Source organism: Podarcis erhardii, assembly GCF_964252035.2.
Source record: "Podarcis erhardii genome assembly, chromosome: 5".
NCBI lineage: Eukaryota > Metazoa > Chordata > Lepidosauria > Squamata > Lacertidae > Podarcis > Podarcis erhardii.
Genome location: NC_138509.1, coordinates 92,051,175 through 92,071,288, shown reverse-complemented (window position 1 = coordinate 92,071,288; position 20,114 = coordinate 92,051,175).

Here is a 20,114-nt window from a genome sequence, read left to right as displayed (position 1 = left end):
CCAGTTTACCTGGGAGTAAGCCCTGAATAATCTATGGGGGAGGGACATGGGACAATGGGGGAGCATCTGTTTGGCATGCAAAAGGTTCAATCCCTGGTATCTCCAGGTAAAGCTGGCAGAGAACGCTTACCGAAAACCTGGAGAGCCACTTCCAGTTAGTGTAGACATTATTAAGCTGGATGGACCAGTGGTCTGAATCAGTATAAGGAGCTTCCTATGTGCAGACATGGTTAGGGCTGCAGTTTTTGCAGCTAGGAAGCGGAGAGGAATCAGTACAGCTCCTTAAGGAGAAAGCAAGCGCATGTGAGATGTGAAAACAAGAGACTAGGACAATGCAGTTTGTCAGAGAAGGTGATGCAGAGAGGGTGGAATTTGCAAAAAGTAGGGGGAGCCCCACAGATCTGAAAAAAGGAAGTAGGAAGAGGGACATAAACAGGGGACCTTGTTTTTAAGGTCAATTTGTTTGCGAAAACACCACCAGTGGGAATGGATGGTGGCAGTGCTTTGACCTCTGCGAACTTCAAGAGCAGTAATGCACTTTTCAAGTACCTTTGGCCCTTTCTTTCCAATTTCGCCTAATCTCATGTCTCCCCTCCCATTTGAGGCTATTTGCAGCCACGGCTCACAATCGCCAAGCAATAGTACCATTATAAGCTTCTTTAACAAAAGGCTTCCATGATCATTTTCTAGCAAACTGAAGACTGACAAGATCTCCTCCTGTTACCAAGACGCATTTTCTCTCGCCTTCCTGGTGATTTCTTTTCTTGTTTCCCGAGAAGGAAAGTGCTTCACGGAGGGCGACCTCTCCCGCTGTTGAGCGAGACCTTGTAGAAGGGGGCGAAAGGAATAAGAGAGCCAACAAACATCACATGTATATATAAAAAAAATCCTTTTCCTGCAGAGCATTAGGAGCGACTGGAGCACCAGCGAGCTCCTCTTTGACTCACCAGAAAACCTGTGACAAGGCTTCTGGGGAAATCAGTTCAATTAGAAAGACACGTTGTGATTTGCTTTCAATCATTTCTATGACGGAAAACACGGGCCCAAATGTGCGCATTATATCAGCTGAAAAGCTTTGACTTCTCCAGATTTTATTTTATTTTATTAAGGCAGAAATGATCACCAGAATTTGCTGTATAACTGGCGAGGTGATTAAATATAGGATGTGGGGAAAAACTCCTTCCTGAACAGCTATGAACATTTGTGGGCTTTGGGTGTATTCATGTTGCTAATGGTGCGGGTTGGGTGATGACCCACCCAGGTTAGTTTGGGAGTTGTGCGCAATTATATTCCTTGGGATGACTTAGCAGAGCTGTGTCCATGTCTCAAGGGACATTCAGCAAAGCGCCCTTTTGCAGGACCCCTGCTGGGCCTTCGGTATCAGGCAGAGGAGGATGCTGGGAGCTGCCATTTTAATTTCCCACAATTCACTGGAGGAGCACGATGTCAGGGTGTCAGGGAACTGCCATCGGAGCCAGAGGGAGGGAGAGGGCTCCAGAGGGATTCCGGAGAGCGTCCCGGGATGGGGAGAAGCAGCCCATCTTCTGGGGAAGGAAATCAGCGTAGCACCAGTGGAGAAGGGGGGGTAGATGGGGGAATCGGCGAGGCGGTCCCATGACTCCTCACCGGGGACCAGCGGGGAGAGCACGGGTCCTCCACTGCCCACACCCTCCTTGCGCAGAAGGCTTCCGCGCAGGGACAGTAGGCGGAGACTAGGCATCAAAGAGCTTCTTTGCTGGAAGAAGTTCCAGAAATGCCCACTGACGGATTCTGCCAGCGACTGAGACAGCCATGGGCGAGTGGCTGTCCGGACGGAAAAAGGTTCACTCAGGCAACCCAGCCAGGTGTGGCGCCAGTTTACGCACGAGCAACCCCTAGAACCATTACACAGGGGCATTGTGAGCATTGAGATGGGAGAGTGCTTTCGGTGCCAGAATAAAGGGGCAGTGAGGGAGAAACCAGGGCAGATTTCTGTGTGGGCTCCATCCATCAGGCTGGCAGGGCTTGGGTAGCTACCACACACTTAGGGGCACTTATTTATTGAATTGCACTTCTAAACTGTGTAGTGTTTTAAAAATCTGTAAGGAGGGGTACACTGTGTACGTTGTCTAAACCAGTGTTTCCCAACCTTGGGCCTCCAGCTGTTTTTGAACTACAATTCCCATCATCCCTGACCACTGGTCTTGCTAGCTAGGGCTGATGGGAGTTGTAGTCCAAAAACAGCTGGAGGCCCAAGGTTGGGAAACACTGGTCTAAACCATATCCATTAAAACGAAAGCACAACCTAGAACCAATAAAACAGTATCAAAGTGAGCAAAACAGATTCAGGGAATTCACAGACATGGAATCATAGAATTGTAGAGTTGGAAGGGACTAAAAGGGTCATCTGGAAGGTCAGATCCACTCACTGGAAGGACAGATTGTGAAGCTGAGGCTCCAGTACTTTGGCCACCTCATGAGAAGAGAAGACTCCCTGGAAAAGACCCTGATGCTGGGAAAGATGGAGGGCACAAGGAGAAGGGGGCGACAGAGGACGAGATGGTTGGACAGTGTTCTCGAAGCTACGAACATGAGTCTGACCAAACTGTGGGAGGCAGCGGAAGACAGGAAGGCCAGGCGTGCTCTGGTCCATGGGGTCACAAAGAGTCGGACACGACTAAACAACAGCCACAAAAGGGTCATCTAGTCCAACCACCTGCAGTGCAAGAATATTTCACCCAACATGGGGCTTGAACCCACAACCCTGGGATTGAATCTCATGCTCTACCAACTGAGATATCAGGCTCCAATCTTATAGGTCAGGGAAAGCCTGGGCAAGAAAGATAGGTCTTTACAAGACGTCTCAAGCAACGGGTTGTTGATGCTTCAGGTTTGACAGAGGGAAGGGCATTGAACAGTATAGGGGAAGAAAGATCTGTTGAAGTTCAAGGAGGTTTCCTGTATTCTGCTGATGAAGGAGGAATATGTTTTCAAGAGATTTATATGCAGAATTTGGCAGGTGTGATCTGAGTGAGCTTTTCCTTCAACAGACCACTGAGTGTCTGCTTATGTCCAAACCACCTGAGCATTGCCTTTTTAAAAAACCCCTAATTATATGCAAATTAATACACCTTCATGTATCATACATTATACACATAATGTGCATAAAAAGATCGAGCACCATATGGTATGGCATTTCTGCAGCATAATTCTATCAGTATTAATATGTACACAAATATTTTTATACAGTTACACGTGTGTCTTTCTATGTGTTGTTACTTTAGGAAACATGGAGTGTCTATATGTACAATATGCATATACTGTACTATTACTGTGTAATAATGAATATAATATACAGAGAATTGTTTGTATTTTTAGTGGAACTGGTAGAAACATTCCTCGCTTCCTACTGAGATCAAGGACTTGAGGCTGGAGTTAGGAAAAATAAATCTGCACTGATAAACTTGAAATCGAGATTTTCAGAATAATCCGTCTCTTCTATGGCCAAGGTGTTTGGTGTTTGTTTTAAATCACACAACACACAAATACACATCTTCCGCATGAATTATAGGTGCATCCATGAGCTGTGTTAAGGGGCTGCGTGCAGGGGGCTCATTTTTCACTTCTAGAAAACTATGGAGGCCCCAGATAGCCTGAGGGATGCTTCTTGGTTAAGTGCTTTCCATAATGAATAATCCAGACCTTTTCCAGAGATACATAAAAGAACCCCATCACCATAACATATTGTATGCCTTCCAACTTTTCCCCCCCATGTGAAAAGAAGTAAAAAGTTAAAAGCAAAGGACCCCTGGACGGTTAAGGCGCTCTGGGGTTGCAGCGCTCATCTCAGGTCAAGGGAGCCAATGTTTGTCCACAGACAGCTTTTCCGGGTCATATAGCCAGCATGATCAAACCGCTTCTGGCACAACGGAACACCGTGGCAGAAACCAAAGCGCATGGAAACGCCGTTTACCTTCCAGCCACAGTGGTACCTATTCATCTACTTGCACTGGTGTGCTTTCGAACTGCTAGGTTGGCAGGAGCTGGGACAGAGCAACGGGAGCTCACTCCGTCATAGGGATTCGACCTGCTAACCTTTCGATTGGCAAGCTCAAGAGGCTCAGTGGTTTAGACCACAGTGCCACCCGCTCCCCTACAAACACTTGGGTTAACATTGCAGTTCAATTTGGAAAAGCCAAATTGATTGAAAAGCTACCCTGATTCAAACCGTGCCTTCAGTCTCGTGCAAGAGGTACTGCACACTCCTAGTCCTTGCATAACACCCATATTCCAACCACTAGTCCTCACTGCCCTGCCTGACACTATTACATTCTCCTGAATTATGATTCTGTACTTGGTCTATGCTGTATACCAGAGGTCATCAAACTTTGGCGGATGATGATGATGATTAAATATTAATATTTTATTTGTACCCCCATCTGACTGGGTTGTCCCAGTCACTCTGGGCGGATTTGAACAATATAAAAGCACAATAAAACATCAAACATAAAAAACTTCCTTATATAGTGCTGTAAGCACATTTTAAGAAAGTGTTGTGGATGCCAGTCACAACACAGCTGCCATGGGTGTGTGGCATAACACAAAATGGCTTCTATATGATGATGATGATGATGATGACAATGACGATGATGGCTGGGCCTCCCCAGCCACTCTGGGTGGCTCCCAACAGAATATTAAAGGTAAAGGTAAAGGTACCCCTGCCCGTACGGGCCAGTCTTGACAGTCTCTAGGGTTGTGCGCTCATCTCACTCTAGAGGCCGGGAGCCAGCGCTCTCCGCAGACACTTCCGGGTCACGTGGTGTCAGGGAACTGCCATCAGGGCCAGAGGGAGAGAGCGGATTCCAGAGAGCGTCCTGGGATGGGGAGAAGCAGCCCATCTTCTGGGGAAGGGAATCAGCGTAGCACCAGTGGAGAAGGGGGGCAGATGGGGGAATCGGCAAGGGGGCTCCATGACTCCTCGCCGGAGACCAGCGGGGAGAGCACGGGTCCTCCGCTGCCCACACCCTCCTTGCGCAGAAGGCTTCCGCGCAGGGAGAGTAGGCGGAGACTAGGCGTCAAAGAGCTTCTTTGCTGGAAGAAGTTCAAGAAACGCCCACTGACGGATTCTGCCAGCGATTGAGACAGCCACGGGTGAGTGGCTGTCCAGACGGAAAAAGGTTCACTCAGGCAACCCAGCCAGGTGTTGCACCGGTTTACGCACGAGCAACCCCTAGAACCATTACACGTGGCCAGCGTGACGAAGCTGCTCTGGCGAGCCTGCACAAGCGCAGCACACGGAAACGCCGTTTACCTTCCCACTAGAAAGCGGTACCTATTTATCTACTTGCACTTAATTGTGCTTTCAAACTGCTAGGTGGGCAGGAGCTGGGACCGAACGACGGGAGCTCACCCCGCCGCGGGGATTTGAACCGCGATTGACCATGCGATCGACAAGTCCTAGGCGCTGAGGTTTTACCCACAGTGCCACCCGCGTCCCTAACAGAATATTAAAACCATGCTAAAGCATTAAAAAGGGATGCAGGTGGAGCTGTGGACTTGCCAATCAGAAGGACGGCAGTTCGAATCTCCACTATGGGGTGAGCTCCCGTTGCTTGGTCCCTGCTCCTGCCAACCTAGCAGTTTGAAAGCACGTTAAAGTACAAGTAGATAAATAGGTACCGCTCCAGCGGGAAGGTAAACGGCAATTCCGTGCTCTGCTGTGGTTCGCCAGAAGTGGCTTAGTCATGCTGGCCACGTGACCCAGAAGCTGTACGCCGGCTCCCTCGGCCAATAAAGCGAGATGAGCGCCACAACCCCAGAGTCGGTGACGACTGGACCTAACAGTCAGGGGTCCCTTTACCTTTAAAGTACTGTATTAAAAACTTCCCTCAACAGGAAAGAGCAGAAAAGGAGACAGATCACAAAATGGTATGGGAATGCCCAGGCTATCAGCTGCCCTGTCAGTGGTGATGAAATCACTTGACATCAGCCACCTCTCCACTTGCTCACAGAGAAATCTCTTTGCACCTCTCTTCTGTTTGTAATAGAAGGAAGGATCGTGTCCAATAATGGCGCCCGGTGAAATGGGGGCAGGTGCCAACCTACTTTTCCATGCCCCAAGCCGGGCACACATCTTCTGGGGGGCTCATCTCTCAGGGGACAAGGACCTTCAGTTTTTAAAGCATCACAACACTGGCATTGCCAGTGTGGATTTTTATTTTTTTATTTTTTTTAAGGAGCAGCATTAAAACCAAATGTGGCTCCAATTATCCCTGGAGGCTTTCAGAAACAAAAAACAAAACAAAACAAAAAAAGGTGTTGGAGTTGCTGGGGGTTCTCCTTTATTCAGAAAATGTGTAATTCTGTCATGTCCACTTAGGACTTCAAACGTGTTTACTTTAAAACTGGCATTCAACGACTTCATAACAAAACACCGTCTCTACTCTCCCACCTCTCACATCTGGAGAGACGATGGCTTTACGTCGGATCTTTAAACCGGCTCTCTGTGCTGGCCCTGGTGAGCTCTGCGCTTTGTAAAAGCTGTTGTGGGCTTTAAAAAGAAAAGAACAGGAATATATTAGCGCAGCAACAACAACCATATAGACCACCTGGTGGAAACATTAAACATTAAAATTGACAGTTGAAGAAACACATGTCCCCCCACGCTAAATCCCTCTCCATCAGGCACACCTCTGGCAAATTCTTTGGAGGGTGCCGTTCTTGAAAGGCTAGGAGCTCCTGTTGACTGATGGGAGACTCTGTGAGCCGTTCAGGGAGGGCTGAGAGGACATTATCCTCAGGAGAACCTGTATTTCTGTCTTAATTTGCTGTAATTTCACAACAGGGATGTGAAGCTGATGCGATCTGGGTGATACATCTTTACTGTGAGAGGGCTCCAAATTGGACTTGAGCTGCTGGCAGTTGTGGGGAGAGAGGGTCCTTTCACAGCAGGCCAGACTTCTTTCTTTCTTTCTTTCTTTCTTTCTTTCTTTCTTTCTTTCTTTCTTTCTTTCTTTCTTCTTTCCTGCCTTCCTTCTCTTTCTTTCTTTCTTTCTTTCTTTCTTTCTTTCTTTCTTTCTTTCTTTCTTGCCTGCCCTCCTTCCCTCCCTCCCTCCCTCCCTCCCTCCCTCCCTCCCTCCCTCCCTTCCTTCCTTCCTTCTCTCTTTCTCTCTCTCTCCCTTTCCTTCCTTCCTTCCTTCCTTCCTTCCTTCCTTCCTTCCTTCCTTCCTTCCTTCCTTTCTTTCTTTCTTTCTTTCTTGCCTGCCTTCTCTTTCGTTCTTTCGTTCTTTCGTTCTTTCGTTCTTTCGTTCTTTCGTTCTTTCGTTCTTTCGTTCTTTCGTTCTTTCGTTCTTTCGTTCTTTCGTTCTTTCGTTCTTTCGTTCTTTCGTTCTTTCGTTCCTTCCTTCCTTCCTTCCTTCCTTCCTTCCTTCCTCCCCCCCTCCCTTTCTTTCTTTCTGAAATTGCTTTCCCAATGATGCTTGCCCACCGACAGGGGGTAAAAGATCCAGGGTACAAATACCATTTCCCCAGCTGGGAGAAAAATGGCTGGAAAGACATATCACCCACATTGCACCAACGTCACAAGTCCTTCCTTGCCTCCCTACCCTTGTCTCCTCCCATTGTCCTCTGCTGCCTTGGGAGATGCCTTGTGGCCTGGCACAGCCTGACTGGAGGTTGCTCCAGAAACACTGCACAGAAACATGGGAGGTCTGCGACAGTCGCACAATGTCACGACGCCTCTGGTCAGGAATAAACCTGGGATTTCATGCATTTAAACATGTCCTTTGCCCCCCCCCCCCAAGGCTGGACCTGCCCTGCTTCCAAACACCAGTGCTACGTTTTGCAGTGTTTCGACTGTTGGGGAAACAGAATAGACTGATAAACCCCGCATTTTTGTATCGGCTTCTGCTTGCGTCGAGGGAAATGGACCCATTCTCTCTGGATCAGGGCTATTGGCGCATTGCAGCCTGCTCATTAAAGTACCTATCGCCTGCTCATTAACGTACATATCGCCAGGGTGATTTCAACAATAGCGTGCATGTTGGCAGCACTAGAATTTGGCCTAGCGTACATTGATGCAGGACCCAACATGGAAGATATTCAGGCAAAGCCCCCGTAGAAACTCCACAGGGATCTTTTGCCTCAGTAAGAGCTTGAGGATGAAAGGCACACTCTGGAGGAGAAAGGGATGTTCACCCCTAATTAGCGCACTGAAGCAAGGCTTCGACGAGTGGTAGTTTAGGTCATCTCAGATGAGCGGAAATAAATCTCAGGCAGGCATGGTTTTTTTAATGAACGTCTCACAATTGGCTCTCCAACCTGCTTGGGTAATAATAATTGATACAGAGTCCTTGTAAAGCCAGACATAGAGAAATGAAACCTTCGTACTCAACAGGCCTGCCTATTCTCAAGGGTAAGCTGCAAGTGGGAACAAGTCCGGTGCCAATCAAGGCAGGGGAACCAAGACCAGGGAGATATGTGCGCAATAGTGCGCATGCGCCATAACAAGCCTGTCTTCAAGACCCTCTCTGTGGCCATGAGGGACGTGGAGATTGTTCTCAGCGGTCGCTCACCCTCTAAGGATCGGGTCAGGCACCCAGCCGGAGCCAAACTCTTAATTCCAAGGCTGTTGGCAGCCATCCATCTTTGCAAGACTGCAGTGGCTTTGCAGCATTCTCTGGGGTAACGTGGACTCTGCTGTATATTTGGTGGCTGTCAATGCCTTTCATAGCTCAGCAAGGCCTCCCACATTTATAATCTATAGCGAGCAAATTATAGCCGACATTCTGCTTCTTTTGTTTGTGCTTATTCTGCAAGCTGTGGGGGCCATTCCTTGCCAGACCAGAGTATGTAACGCCCAATCTTCCTATTTTTTTTTAATAGCAGGGATCAGTCTTGGATCATGTGGGCAAGCATTCATATGGTGGTTGGTTTTGTTTATTGTTTTGTTTATTTATTTCATAAACTTTATACACCACATGATTGCAAAATGTCAAAGAACTTTACAGAAGGTAAAATGGTATAATAATAATAATAATAATAATAATAATAGCAGCAACCTTACTTTAAAACTTACAAAAGTTAAAATACGAAAACAGATTAAAATGGCACCAACTTTCTAAGCATCTGGGCAGGCTTATCTAAACAGAAATGTTTTTAACAGGTGCTGAAAACAGTACAGTTGACCTCAATAGGCAGGGAGCGCCCACTGGATTTGCCAGGACTGATTATTGCATCCCCCCTTCTTCAACGTTGTTGGGCTACAGTGTGCAGCAGGGTTCGCTCCCTATAGTTATGGTTAGAAACGGCGTTAGAGAACATTTCCTTGACCGCCCCCTCCACTTCAAAAGGGCAGGAGTACAAAGTCAATTGTCATATAACACCTTTGTATGGTGTCCCTGCATCATGGGAGTGTTTCTCAATCTTGAACCACAATGCTCATCATCCCTGACCACTGGTCCTGCCAGCTAGGGATGATGGGAGTTGTGGTCCAGCAACAGCTGGGGACCCAAGTTTGAGAAATACAGGCCTATGGGAAGCCCAGAAACAGGACCTGAGTGCCACCGCAATAATAGGAACCTAGGGTTGTACCCAACAAAGTCGTCCCTGTTAGCACAAGGATTTCCACCTGTGCGATGGAACTTCCTCTCCTGTTTGTCTCTTGTGCTTCCCCAAATCTGTTCTGTGGGTTCCCCCACTCCTCCAGAGTGGATTGGGGTTGCGGGTGGAGGTGCGGGGATGGGAGATGGAGAGGAAGTCCTGCTGTGCCCTTGGGTGAACAGGACAACTTCCATGTGGGTCAGCATTGTCCATGTTAGCTACCAGTGGCACTTTCAGGGAAAACGTCTTTATTTCCCAGCCCTACCTGGGATTGAACTTCGGACATCTGCAAATGCTCTACCACAGAGCTCTGGGCTTATACCTGGTCGGACTCTTTGTCTTTCTAGCCTTGTATGTGTTGTCATTCAGCCTTGTCCAGATCTCAAACCTCAGCAGGTCTCCATGTTGCCAGTGACCCTGAGATGCTGAACCAGGAAGGAGCAGAGCAGCTGCCAAAGTTCCTGGCTAACTGCATGTAAGGCTACTCTGGAGGATGGGAAAGCACATGGCTATTTGGCTCTTTTGTGTGCTTATTTGGTGGTTTTAATGTAAATTGTATTTGTTTTAATTGTCACGTTTTTGGTAACTGGTCCTGGGGCCTTTGCTCCAGCATGGGCTATAAGTACAAGCAAATTAAATTAATAAAGAGGGGATTTTACATCTCTCTCTCTCTCTCTCTCTCTCTCTGTGTGTGTGTGTGTGTGTGTGTGTGTGTTTATTTATAGACTATTTTTAATAAAATCCTTTTTTCAGATTGGACGAAACATACGGTAAATAAAACGAGCAAAGGAGTTGGGATTGTGATTTAATGACCGAAGCGCTAAAAATGGCAAGTGTTATATTTTTAAACATCCCCATTCATTGGTGCCTTCAGTCTGCAACAGTGTGTGTGTATACACACACACAATTTTTGGCAGATTTTTTTTTCCCCGGATGAGCACAGCGTGCTGAATCAAGCTGAAGATTTGAGAGCCAAATACCAAGAAAGCAACAGAGAGAGTAGGATTTGTTTTATTTTTTTAAAGGAAAATATATGAAAAGAGAGACCAAAAAGAGCAGTAAGGGGAGCTGAAAAAAGAGTCGGTAGGAATCTGCAGGAAGCAGGCATTCTTATATGAGATGTGAATGACCCATTCTAGGGTAGGATGTCATATCTATGTGATCTGCAGAATTTCTTCTCTTATATGTGGCAAGTGCAGAAGAGTGAATTACCAGCCATAAGGGAGGAAATCAATAAAGGAGGGGAAGGGGGGGAATATGGCAGGAAATCGGCCTTTCAATAGCTGTATGAGGGTGCCTGAGATACTTGGAGACAAACTGATCTATCTGAGATCTTAGTAAAGGGGAGGGGTGAAGTAACCCTCCCCAAATCAAAACACAACACAAAGAGGTTCTTCCTCAGTGGAAATTTGTCGATGGGCCATCCATGAAAAGTCACAGAGCCCTTTCCCAAAATGCAGCATGGAGCCTCTCTCACTTTTCAGAGCCACAGAGCCTCTGCAGCCCAGTTAGCAGGGGGTGGGAAATAGAGAAGGTTTGGAAGGGATCCCAAGGGTTATCTAATCCAACCCCCACCCCCGCAATACAGCGGCGTAGCGTGGGTTGTCAGCACCCGGGGCAAGGCAAGTAATTTGCGCCCCCTAACCCGGGGCAAGGCAAGTAATTTGCGCCCCTAACCTGCCGCCGCTGCCAGCTTCTTCTTGCTGCTGCCTGGGCTGGTCGGGTGTGGTTCTCTCCCGCGCTCAGCGCTGCGCTGGGCGGCCGCTGCACTGTCCCTCCCCCAGATAGTCCCTCCCTCGCTCTCTCTCCGCTCCGCACCGCAACGCACGCCTGGCACCCTCCCCCTCCACAGTGGGCGGCGACCCGGCAGCTCGGATCGGATTCGCACAGCCAGCACTACAGTGAGAGAGAGTGAGTGAGTGAGCCAGGTAGGGGCAGAGAGCTGCGAGTGCGAGTGCGCCCCCCCAAAATGTTGCGCCCGGTGCGGCTGGCCCCCCCTGCACCCCCCTGCACCCCCCACACTACGCCACTGCCGCAATACGGGAATTGCAGCTAAAGACTCTCTGACGGATGGTGACCCAAACTCTGTTTAAGAACCTTCAATGTAGACACTGTCTCCTTCTGACGGCAGCAGCAATGACGGGCCAGTTTCCTTGAAAAGTGACGAGACTTTCACTGTCATCACTGTCGCCCTGTAAACCTATTCACAGGTAGTTCTGTTCCCTCTGTGTGTGTTTCTTTGAGATGGAGAAGTACATAGAAGAACGGGCACCGCCTTGCTGAAGCTAAGCAGATCCTGGTCTGGTCAGCACCTGGATGGGAGTCCACCTGGGAGCCACACGTTTGCCACCTTGAGTTCCCTGATAGGGTGGAGACACACAAAGGAACGTGGTTATGGTAGGGAAGGGGGGCAAAGCCCGCCACCCCACATTCCTGGGCAATCTGGAATGTGCTGGAAGAAGAAGAAGAAGAAGAAGAAGAAGAAGAAGAAGAAGAAGAAGAGGAAAAATGTAAGGTTTCCTGGACTTAAGGCTATGGGTACCCTGTGTGTGAGTTAAAATGTGAATTCCCTGTGGACCATCCTCCCTTCAGATGTCAAGGAGATAAAGAATTACACAACTTTTAGAAGACATCTGAAGGCAGCCCTGTATCGGGAAGTTTTTAATGTCTGATTTTTTTATTATTATCTTTTTAGATATGATGTGAGCCACCCTGTAAGATAGGTGGGGTAATAATAATAATAATAATAATAATAATAATAATAATAATAGGTTTTTGCAGGACGATTAGGCAACGTGATGTGGCCACCCCAGAGAGCATATTTCAGGTGTCATTTAGGGCAGCAAATAGTATTTAAGGAGCCATTGCTGCATTTCTGCTCCTACGGAGTAAGAAGTCTCAGAACGATGTGACAAAAATAACATGACCAGTCTCAGGTATGAATGATGCACGTTGGCTTGGGGTGGGGGGTGGGGTGGGGTGTCAACTTGCTGCTCCACCAAAATGTCTTGGTCCAGCCCTGGGTCTTTGAATCAGGGCCAGAGGTGGGTGGAGAGGAAGCTCTGGACTTCCACAAGCATGCCTACCCCCACCCAACCCCATTTCCCACCAGGAAAGATCATTTTGCTTTTAAAATGACGGTAACCAATCAGCCTTCAGAATGAATGAAGACTGCATTCTTGAGTGGTCCTTGTCCAAAAGTTGTGCGTAGATATGATACATCTGCTGCACCCCAGGCCTGAAGTAACCAAACAAACCCTCAAAGGAGATACTGATATAGGTATAAATATAGATATCTTTTGATGGCAGTTCAACAATAACTCAGAGTGTAGCAGGTACCCCCTACTTGCCTGCAGCAGCTATTTGCCTTCATCCTTCATCAGAGTTCCTTGCTCCATGTGCAGCCTCCTGGCAAACCTTTGTAGGTTCCTTTGGTTTGGAGCAGATTGAGGCCTGCTGTTTGCACTCTCAGCATCAGCCCCTAACTAGCACACCTGTCTTCTCCATGATGGCTGCTCTTCTTCTTCTTCTTCTTCTTCTTCTTCTTCTTCTTCTTCTTCTTCTTCTTCTTCTTCTTTGTTAACGGCAGCAATTCCGGCTTCCGTAGCTGCTCCGCTTTAACCTCTTCCCTACTGATACCGCTTCCAAGACGGAGCTAAACAAATGTGAAAATTGCGACCCCACTCCGCAAAACGGACAAGTCACATTCCCTTGCAGCACTTAGAGGTCGTGCAGCAGCAATTCTCTCGCTACAGAGGACAGTGTCTGCGTGCCACTTTATATGCCCATTGAAATCATACAGCAAAGCTTTATGTATTACCTGGGTGGTTCAGGCTGCACTCCAGAATAAAGACCAGAGATGGGCAAATACGTTGGTTTGGTTTCTCTCAATTTTGCATCCCTTCCCCCACCTTAAATCCACATTTCTACATCAATCTGGGGGGGATGACAACAACGACAATTTAAAAAAGTTCTCCTGATAATCTGACAGCATTTTAGGGCACATTTCGCCCTATATACATACATTTTTGCATGCATTTCTGCCTAATTTACACACTTTTGCAAAGCATTTTCCCTTAACAGAATGCACTTTCACTAACGTGTGCATTTTTATATGCATCCTTTACACTGGTATATCCGTTTATGTACACCTTACTTGGCTGGAGAAGCCCACTGCAAAATTTGAAGAAGTGCAGAGACCCAAAGGATGGCTGTGTTTTGGAAACACTTTCAGATCTTGTTTGGGAAAGTGCGGATTAGGTCAGTTTGCCTTTAAATGAGAACTGAATTGGAATTTCATTCCTTGTCCCTTCTCTTTAGCATGCTTGCTTATTTGATGCTAGGAATACTTCCGCTGAGCAGATGCCCAGAGCTCCACTCAGCAGAATCAGCAGAAGAGTGCCCCAAATATGTGTTAAAATAAGTGAGATAATGCACATGACCACCTAAAGGCAGAGAACATTAATTTCAGAGCCCAAACTTACCTGACTGTATCACTGGGAACGAACATTTTAACTCTCACACAGGGTACCCATAGCCTTAAGTCCAGGAAATCTTTCATCATCATCATCATCATCATCATCCATCATTTCCAGTTGGTTATTGGTGCATAAACAAGACCTAAGGAAGTAACTCTTTCAGTTACACTTCTGTCCAGAATATTCCAACATTCAGCTTCAGCATTTATTTCATCATTTAATTGATATGTTGGCCAAAATAAACTGACCACAGTAGAAACAAAATAAAAAAAATTCCTTCCAGTAGCACCTTAAAGACCAACTAAGTTAGTTCTTGGTATGAGCTTTGGTGTGCATGCACACTTCTTCAGATACACACGAAAGCTCATATGAAATAAATGCTGAAGCTGAATGTTGGAATATTCTGGACAGAAGGAATTTTTTTATTTTGTTTTGACTATGGCAGACCAACACGGCTACCTATCTGTAACTGACCACAGTAGAGTCATGACCTCATCTCCTGAAGTCTTTTGCTTTGGCTTCAAATGGCCATGTCTGTGGTTGTCTGTGTGTTCTGATCTGGATGTGGGCTCCAGCGCTGGGGCAGCGTTTGTAACCTCCCTCGCCACTGCTGCACCCCTGAGCTAAATCCTACCCCTTACCCCCCACAAGATAGATGCAGAACATGGGCACAAAATGCAGTGAAGACAAAATTGCCCAGAAGTGAGAGGTCTGCCTATGTGCTGAGCAGTTACTCTGTGACTGCAATGATCACGGGGATAAAAAGAGGCTGTGTGAATTCATCCAGAGTTACGGCTCAGTCCTTGTGCCTCTCCCTCTGTCTTCTCAGCCCCAAATTGCACTGAGCTTTGAACGCTCCATTAGTGACTGGAAGTGGTCAGGAAAATACCCGAACAGCAGGCTGGTGAGGACACAGTGATGTATTGTGGGTAATTAGAGATTAATTACAATCCCATAGTTTGTATCATGGTTCGAGGTCAGCGCCGGGTCAGTGCACATGGCAAACTTAGAGAGCTGTGACTGGATGGATGACGCCAACTCAGAGTGGCCCAGGAAAGTGAAGCGTGCAAAAATGAGGAGCCAGGAAGGCTGGGGAGTGGACTCACAGCCAGGGTGCTGGCGACAGCAATGACACAGGCTGCTGGGGCCCCGAGGCACGGCAAAAAAACACAACACGTTAACAAGCATACCAGAGGAAGCAGCTGGCCTGCTAAGCATCCCTAGTCTGCAGCCAGGCCTTCTCCAATTAACCTCTTCCGAGTTCTCTGCAATTTGGGAAATCTGGGACACAGTTCGGAGCTCAGAGAAAGTCAGATGGATTGGTTGGTTGTTTGTTGTTTTTTTTAAAAAAAGGAGCAGCGAGAGAATATCTCTTCTTCCCCAAAACAGGGTTTGTCTTCCTTTAGATGCAGATTGCATGTGGAAGGTTTATTTGATGCTTCAGAATGTTTCAGCAAGTGCAAGGCCTTTGCCGCCCTCAACCTGCTCAGGTACGGAGGACGAAGCATGATGCATTTTTCTTCTTTGCAGTGCTAAGGTTTTTGTAAGCTTTTGACAATAAAGGAGGAGAATGAGAAGAAAGAGCAACCCGTTTCCTTCTGATTATCCTAGGGAGCAATCCTATGCCCAAGGAGGTATTGCAAGCCTGTGGAAGTGAAGCTGGCATAAAGTTGCGCTGGATCCCAACCCTGGCCTGCAGTGAGGCTTCTGCTGCTGCTGCTCTACCTACAGCTGGCAGAGGGAAGCCTTCAAAATGTATTCTGCACTGGGTTGCCAGGTCACTTGGCTGAGCTGAAGGGAGCTCTCTGGCTCCGCCACAGCATGCTCCTGGAATGCTCCTTTTGGGGGGGACTTACACTGGCCTCTCCTGCCCACTTAGCAGTTCAAAAGCACATCAAAGTGCAAGTAGATAAATAGGTACCACTCTGGCGGGAAGGTAAGCGGCGTTTCTGTGCGCTGCTCTGGTACACCAGAAGCAGCTTAGTCATGCTGGCCACATGACCTGGAAGCTGTACGCTGGCTCCCTCGGCCAATAAAGCGAGATGAGCACCGCAACCCCAGAGTCTGCCACAACTGGACCTAATGGTCAGGGGTCCCTTTACCTTTACACTGGCCTCAGTTCTGCTAGCTTTGACTTAAATGGCTGAGCTCCGGCTGAGTCAAGATGAGCAAGTTATATGTATTAAGTAAAATAGAAACATCACCACCCGACCCCACCCCCACTCATCTTCCCCCCACCCCCGCTTTCCCCCTATTCTTCCTAATGTCTCAACAAATGAAACCGATTTGTAAAAAAAAAAAAAAAAAAAAAAAAAAGTACATGGGGGGGAAGATACGAGAGAGAGACATTGCACATACCTTTGTAAATCAAGAAAATCTTTAATAAAAATACATTTTTTTTAAAAAAAAGGTGAGCAAGTTATGCTGGCATATCTTTAGCTGAGCTGCGGTTGGGGGCTTAAATGTCACCTGAGCCCAACCGAGTCAGGAATCAGCCAACTGAGCTGGAGATCTACTACATTCAAAGCAGCTCCTTATGGTGGATCTTGTCAGAGGGTTGCCCCTATACTAGTGGCTGTTTTTCTGAATGCTTAAAAATAAATAAATTCTGTGCACTTCTAAGTTGGCATTAGGCGCAAACAAGTGATGGGTAGTCCTTATTTGTGCTTTTCTTTTTTCGCAAAATTCACCCAACAAGATTGGCATCAATATGGCAGTCTGTATTTTCCTCCCATTTATTTCTAGATTTATCTTTTCAGAGAAAAATCCAGTAAGTTAACACTCTGTGGTTGCCAATGTCCTGTTTCTGATATCTGAACAGCTCCATAATCTGGCATCAGTTGCCAGTCAAGTATGATCCAGCTAAACCCTTTTCTTAGTTGAACCTTATAGCCCAGGCAGTCAATCTTGCACTGTTCTGATGTTCTCGTACATGTTGGTTAGGATATTTGCTGTGCCAGGAGGGCAGGATGATAGTCAGAATAGAACTGAAACTGCTTCTGTGAAGGTATTAGTAAAATGCAGTCAAACTTGTGCCAGTGTGAATTCATGCAGCAATTGGGACATTTTAGGGTGAACAGTGAGCATAAAATTTGCTAGCTCTACTGTAATTGACCCAATGTAAATTTTTGCTAATTTGTTGATTTAAAAATGTAAATCTTAGATATTATCAGCTAAAACGATTGACTTAGAGTGCGTTCAGGTGTGGGTATTACTGCATTAGTGGTCCTGATTTTAATACCAATGTTACCATTGTGGAGTCTAACATTCCTTTTACACTGCAGTACCATGGACACAGGTGGCTCTGTGGGTTAAACCACAGAGCCTAGGGCTTCCTGCTCAGAAGGTCGGCGGTTCGAATCCCCACGACGGGGTGAGCTCCTTTTGCTTGGTCCCTGCTCCTGCCAAAGAAGTTTAAAAGCAAGTCAGAGGGCAAGTAGATAAATAGGTACCGCTCTGGAGGGAAGGTAAATGGCGTTTCGATGCGCTGCTCTGGTTCGTCAGAAGCGGCTTAGTCATGCTGGCCACATGACCCGGAAGCTGTACGCCAGCTCCCTCGGCCAGTAAAGTGAGAGGAGCGCTGCAATGCCAGAGTCAGTCATAACTGGACCTAATGGTCAGGGGTCCCTTTACCTTTACCTTTACCATGGTCTGCAAGAAGATCAAACCTAGGCACAAGGAGACGGGGACGACAGAGGACGAGATGGTGGGACAGTGTTCCCGCAGCTACCAACATGAGTTTGACCAAGCTGTGAGAGGCAGTGGAACCTGGCGTGCTCTGGTTCATGGGGTCTCGAAGAGTCAGACACGACTAAATGACTAAACAACAACAACCTGTTGCATTATGGAACAGTGGCTTTTTGATCCAAATACTGCCGTTTTATGCTTAATTTTAAATGGTGGGAAAGAACTGAATGCTGGAATACTGCATGCATCGAAGTTTGTCACATGAAATTACAACGCAAAACTCCAGCAATCTTCTAGGTTAATGGGGTTGCAATAGATTTTTAACACAAGTATTAAACTTCTACATTTTCCACAAGCGGCATTTACATTGTTTGAAACGTCACATAAAATGTAGAAATTAGCAGGTAAGGAGACGTTGGGAAAATGAAATAAAGTGCTGTCTGAATGCAGGCTCAGATGATAACATGGTCATTATCTTTCAGTCTAACCTACGTCACAGGGCTGCTGTAAGGCTAAAACTGGGGAGGCAAAATCATATATACAGTCCTTTTTGGGGGATGGATGGGTGGGATACAAATGTAACAAACAAATAATAATAATATATTATTTCACCTAACAGCTGCATAGTAGGCATTGTGTTAATCCAGACTATAAAAGTACAGCTACCCCTTCACACGATTCCCTAGCAACAGGGAGAAATTCATTCCGTTTGCATTTTAATGCAAATCTTCCTAATTTGTTCCTCCTGAACTTATAAATGAATTGAAGCCCAGCTGTCATTCAAGATTCACACTTCTCTGAATTTTGTGGTGCAGTTCTCCAGCCAAATCAGTGCACATACTCGTGAAAATGACACACCAAACGACATTATATTAGGGGAAATGTCTCACAACAATGCCCATCTTAAGACAAATGTGCATGTTGGGGAAATGTGCATGATAAGACATGCTAATTTCCATGTGGGCTTCTCAAAAGAAAATTCAGAAATCGATGTGGTAGGTTGAATTTAAGGAGGAACTGAGAGAAATTGAAATTGACATATTTGTCCTCGCTTCATGAAATGTGCACTCCCAATTCAGACTATAACTGTCCCCAGTGCTTTTTTTTCTAAAAAAAATAAAAAATTTTAGGGGTACTCTCATTTTGACTCAAGAAAATCACCATTTTATAGTTCAAATCGGGGGAAATAAATACAGTAAATGGACAAAAGTACAAAGATTCACAAAATGTTTAGGGGTTTGCGTACCCCTGCATCCCCCCAGAAAAAAGCACTGTCTGTTCCATAATCAGAAGGCAGGGGGAAAATGCACACAGACAGAGCTGGACACAACCCTGACATGCCATCATAGCTCAGTTGGTTAGAGCATGCTGTTGATAATCCCAAGGTTACAAGTTTGATCCCCGTATGGGACACCTGCACATTTCTGCATTGCAGGAACTAGATGGTCCACAGGGTCCATTCCAACTCAACAATTCTATGATTCTATGAACACACATTGCAGACTTCAGTCTGTGTCGTCGGGTAGACTGTGCCTGCTCATTCTCAATCACAGTAACTCAGCCAGTTGGATAACAGATATGGAAACTGCAGAGAAGGAGGGAGGGAGTTGACTGAGCCCAGCGCCTGCACTCCCCAACATAATATCCTTGCTCCTGGAAATAGAGGTTAGTGGCTCTAGTTTCAAGTAGGCTTTTCTCTGGAGGTGATCCCAAGCCTGCAAAATAGCTGGAGCCATTTTCGAAGGAGCTGCAGTGAACGCACAAATTATCTGTTGAGGAAAACAGCCCAGAAATGAGCTGGTGGAAGAGACCAAGTATGGTGTCTGGTGGGCAGTCTTGGGCACCAATGTCAGCAGGCAGGCATTCAGTTGATAATGTCCAGTTGAAGAACTGCTGGGTCTATCATGAGTTGGAAGTTGCTGAAATGGAGGAGCTAGGCCAGAGTCAATATCAGTCCCTCCAAGTGTCCCTATTTTCCAGGGACAGTCCCAGATTTACAGAAGCCAGCCCGGTTTCTGATTTGATCCTGGAATGTCCTGCTTTTTCTTAGGACGTCTCTATGTTCATCTGAGAAATGTTGGAGGGTATGGAGGGAAGTTTTAAAAAATGTTTTATTATGTTTTTATATATGCTGGAAGCCGCCCAGACTGGCTGAGGCAACCCTGTCAGATGGGCAGGATATTATTATTATTATTATTATTATTATTATTATTATTATTATTATTATTAAATAGGGCATCCCTATTTCCTTTTTAAAAAATATAACTTTTATTAAATATTTTCTTGGTTCACCAAAAATGTACATTGTATTCACTGAAGTGACAATTTTTAAAATCTCCCCTTCTCACCCAACCCCCACCAGAAGTAATT